Raw genomic sequence first — 5,498 nt, forward strand, 5'->3', positions numbered from 1 at the left:
GAGAGCAAAACAAAAAAAGGGGAAGAAAATGATGGGTTACGCTGTCATAGGTACGCCTTAAAGCTCACTTGTCAAACCTTAAAGGTCTGCACGCTCTTTCACGCTTCACCGGAATACATTGCTCCCACAATGCAATGCGGGAGAATTAAGCCCCTCTGTGGAGCACTGGCACAGGCCGATAATCAGATGTTCAATTTCTTTCTGTGTAGAAAAAAAGGTTTTAAGAATTGTATTATATATTTTTTTTATTGTGCAGTCTTTATGCGGAAAGCTTTATAAGGAAAAAAAGATTATCTTTTTAAATGGATCACCTTGTGGTGCGGATAGTGTTTTTATTAGCCTGTGTGTGCGTAGATGTCCGCGTGAAGTCAAGAGCGTGCATTGCTTAACCTGACTGTGTGTGTGTGTGTGTGTGTGTGTGTGTGTGTATGTGTGGAAATGTGTGTGCACACACAGGGTGCCTACTGTCTGGGCGAAGGGACGCCTGCTTTCTGTCATTTTAATCCCCTACTGGAGCCCGCGCCCTCACAAGCTCTTTGACAGAGACCAAAGGGTCCTCACAGGGACACTGGTTAATCTAGCGATGTGCTGGCTCGTATGAAAGCCAGGTCAGTGGTAGATTCAGAAATGTTTGAGTTGAAATTCTTTGCGCTTGACTGCGATTTGCTCCGAGCTGGATTGCCATTTGTGCTTGTGGAAGTCAATAATAGCACAGTATGTATCCCTTTATTGTACAGTGCCATGATACATTCCACTTCAACTAAAGCACAGAAGTACATTTCAAAGTTTTTTTGTTAAAAAAAAATACATTTCAGTTAACGACTGTCTCCAGATTATTTTTTTCGCTGTTATTTGTGTCTGCAACAAGCAACTTTATTCTACCCCGGAACCGTGTCACTCAAATTAGCCCTGCAATAATGTATGGATATCATGAGCCACAATCGACAGCTTACTTAGCTTACTAAATGTATTTACAAACAGTAGCAATTCAGCAATATGTTGAGACATTTCCAAATTGATTCATGCATTTATAGTGTTCATGATGTTTTTAGTGCCATTTTTTTATGTACCACTATTGTAATGTTCCAAATAATCATCAAGCATTCTGCCTCTAAAGCTATAAAATAGCCTAGCGCTGATGTTAATTATGTGCAGTCGGTACTTTTGAAAGGTATGTTTTGAGCAAATTACAGTGGTTTTAGCCTTTTTGTACAATGTCGGAGAGGTCACGTTCAATCATGTACATAATTGTTATAGTAATTGAAATATTAATGTGTCAGTGTCGGAGCCGAGGTTGACAGGGTAGGAATGAGGGGTTTGATATTTCTTGGGCCATTAAACACACCACCACCGTTTCATCCCTAAATTGTAGGTTCTAGCTGTTGACAGATGATTTAATTGTACTCCCCTGTATCTGATCACGGGTGTGTGTAGTAGTTGACGGAGCGTAACGAGACCCCAGAATGTTAACGATTCCTGCCTTGGCTAGAGAGAGGTCCGCACAGACCTCCAGCCCGCCTGCCCGCCCGCCCGCCTGCCATCTCAGCATGGCACCCTGGCATCCCCGACCAACAGCACTTGGCACTGCCCGCTCAGCGCAGTGCAGAGTGGCACTCTATATAATGGAATCAGCAGGGGAGGCTTTTGATCTTAATTGCATGCCGACTGCAGACTCTATCCGTGTCTCCGCTGTTGTTTACCGCTGACTCCTCGCTCACTGACAGAGTTGATGCAAGACGCTTATTTCAGAGCCTTTCTTTAACCAAAAATGTGCCTTATTGAATAGGATGATGATACATATATATTGTTTCTAAATTATTCTATTGGTAACCTAGGTGATTATGATGGCGATAGTGCTATAGACACAGCAATGTATTTGGAATTTGTGATTATTATGTGTGCCGTCTTAAATGCGTGCCAATAGGCTGAAGACACTTCAGTATGATTTTCTTTTTATGGTTGCAGTTTTGATGTGTGCATTTCATTTGGGTGTCTGTGGCGTGTGCTTAGTAGGTCCTCGGTGGCTAAGGCATAAGGCCAAAATGAATAAATGTAAAACAGTGGCCAATGTGATTTGGGTTTCCTTTTGAAAATGTCTGGCATTTCCAAATTAGTCTGAAATCAAAAGGGTATCCTTATGTAGATTGAATATAGCGCTAAATTGTTCCAACGGTGTACATTTTTCTTTTGCCCTGTGTTTCTCAGCTATTCCACAGTGTGTACGATAAATGACTATCTATACTCGACAAATGACCTTTCTTACTGCTGTGCAGTTATTATTTTTATTTCCTGTTTCCTATACCATATAAATCTTTGTAAACATGTTGAAATACTGTATCTTAACTGTATAATCCTATGCATTGAGTCCTGGGTCAAAAAAACACAAAAGAGAAAAAAAACTGTCTGTGCAGTTGTCGAGACCTTTTTTTTTCCAGTTTGAAACTTGTGAATGTGTTGTAATGATAAAAGAAATTGGGACACTCCAGTTTTCAGTACAGGACCAATAATGGAAGCCAACATTTTTCCCTCCCCATCCGAGGCAGCTCAGAAGATTCTCAATCTTATACTTGATCTGCTCATACTGAATGAAACTTAATTTAACAACGTTGTGTGTGTGGACGGAGCAGTTACCCACCGGTTTCATCATACACTCCTCCATGAATAAACTCAGAGACATATACGCCCTTCATATCTGCTGTGTTTTCTTTCACTTTTAAAATATTGATTCGCTTTAGTCGACCTCTCATGCATATTGCATGAGTTACAATCACCTTGGATGATAGAGTAACATTTGCCACAGGTAGCCAATTTCTCGTAGAAGTGAACTGAATCTTCCATGAATTTTTTTAATATTTATAATTTTATACAGTTAATTACATTACCCTTAGATTACCCAAAAAGTTTATGCATGGGCAGGCGCAATGGGTGGATTTATGAAAATGATCTCTTATTCAAGCCCAACCACTTCATTTACAAAGGAGAGGGCCAAGTGCTTGAGCATGACAGTTCTCTTTAGATATAAGTGCATATTATGACCCCAAACAACTTAGTTGAGTGCATCAGTCGCCATAAGCAGCATAACAAATCATGGCTGATGCTTTTCTTCTAAATTCCACATCAGGTTCCTGTCATATGGTTCAGAATACAGACTAGAAAGCCAAGGTCTGGCTTCATGAAACGAGTTGATAATGCAAATAGCCGCACATCATATCTGTCATCTGCAGTGAAGGTTGAAAAATTGCTGCGAAAACATTCATTATGTACTGACAGCTAAGAATGAAATTGGAGAAAAGAAAGATGAAAGGCAAAATTGCTCATCTGACTCCTTAACAAACCCAGACGCAGGGGTGGGGATATCAAAGACGGACATGAAGCCTGTTCAGGCCATTTTTAAACTGAGAAGATCATTGACTCAGCAACAGATAGAGCAACATCAAGGGACTGCTGCAAAAGCAGGAGTGATTAAACTTGAATTATATCGCCAGCACTGCATCTTGTACATTATCATTGATCACTGGTGGCCAATCAAAGGCAATCCTGTACTTTATATTTCTATTAAGATGTGCAGCTTACATCATTTTGGGAATCAACATTATTCACTGTGCGCTGCACTTGCATTAGGATTTCTAACCATGGCCTTCAATGTCTAGAAATCAATGATCCTGCACACTAAAAAATAATTATTTAAGTCATGGTCCCTGCAGGGTTTCTTACTAGAAATTGGGTTAAAATCTGCATGTTGTTAGCTTCTGTTCTCTTGCCCATCATGCGTCACACAAAGCAGCCAGCCCCTCCTTCAGCGGGAGATGCTTGTGTTTACCAGCAGGTTGTGTTTCACTTGCTCAAGTTTCAAACCTTCTAATGAGATTTGGCTTTGATTTCCTCTGCCTTAGGGAAGGAGAAGGATGAGGAGGAGGAGAACTTGGGTGAAAATAAAAACAATGATGTGTTGCGGTGTCATCTTAAACAGTTGTTGTGATGAATAATTTAAAAACCCAACAACAACTGATCCAGGGCTCTCTAAACTCAGTGTGTAGCTTGCATTTTAATATACTGAGAACTCTATGATTTTGCTGTGGTTTAAAGTGAACTAAACTAGAGTATCTGACTAGCTGTCAGGTCAATCAGCTTTAATCTTTGTCTTTTTAGTTTAATAGGCTGGGAGGAGAGTGCAGAAAAACGTTTCACTAGGATATTCAGATACATGCCACAAATTCAGAACCCTATATAGCCTATTAAAATGGAAATCCTGTCTGTGTATTTGAGATCAAGGTCTCTTTTTAAAGAAAGCTGTGTGCAAAAATAATGATGTACAGTGCATAGGCAAACACAGAACTTTGCCACACACAAATTAAACAGTATTTGGTTCAACATTAAAGAAACATAAAAGTTGTGGCATTCAAAGTGCACAAGTGTACCTAATGGTTTGAAATCTGAAATGGTCTTCATCTTCAGTTTCAAATTAATTGTGAACATGCAATTCAGATTTAATTAAAATCTATATGTCATAAACTATTAATGTTGGTTACAGTATGTACTTCAACCACTACATCCATACTCCTATAGGTGTGGTTACCACAAAAGTAATGTTGTTAGGGAGATTTGCAGAGGTAAAAATATCATACATGCAGAAAACACCACTTACCAAAAAAAAAGGCATCCAGTATACATTGAATGTTAATCTCTTTGTGGGACAATATAGATGTTCCTTCTGCTTCTTATATTGGTGACAGCCAGTAGGCAATGGAAAATATACAGCGACTATACCTCTTACAAATGTATTTGTTGAAATGTGGAATGTCCTTTAATTTGATGCATTAACCAGTGCGTAGTTACGCAAAGCGCACCTGAAGACTGTCAAGTGCTGTATTTCCTGTCTGCTGCTGCAAGAGGATCATCTAGGCCTACAGGTATTTAATCAACAAATATTGAGAGATCATAGTCTACAAACACGTGTGTATTAGAATCTACAGCCACATGAAACAGTCCTGTAATGTGTGAATTGTGTGGCCCTGTACTTGCTAACGAAGTAAGCAGGTGTGTTTCTCAATTACGCGCAATACCAGTTGCTGCATTCAGGCACGTGGGAGTGACGAGGCCATAACTGATGAGAGCGAAAAGGAATTCCAATAATGTTAAACGGGCGTGTGAGATCTGCATTTTTTGATTGTTTTGTTTTGCTGAAACGTGCTAAATGGTGGTTTTCCAACTACCTCCGTACATTTTTTTTTTACAAAGAGTAGAAAGCTGCTATTTTAATTTCCCCAGTTTCTTTGAATGCGGCAAAGCGCGGTGACAAACGACAGCGTTACCATTCTGTGATAGACTAACAAGAACGACCAATCAGCGTGGTTTTTGATGACCTCCACAGCCAATCACCAGATGCCAAACATTCTATTGTCCAATCACATTCAAAGGGGCGGGTTCTATTTCATGTTGTAGCCCCGCGGTCGATGATGGAAGATGAATGAAGTGAAATTAGCTCACGACAACAACAT

Source organism: Ammodytes marinus (assembly GCF_949987685.1).
Source record: "Ammodytes marinus genome assembly, chromosome: 5".
NCBI classification, from domain to species: Eukaryota; Metazoa; Chordata; class Actinopteri; order Uranoscopiformes; family Ammodytidae; genus Ammodytes; species Ammodytes marinus.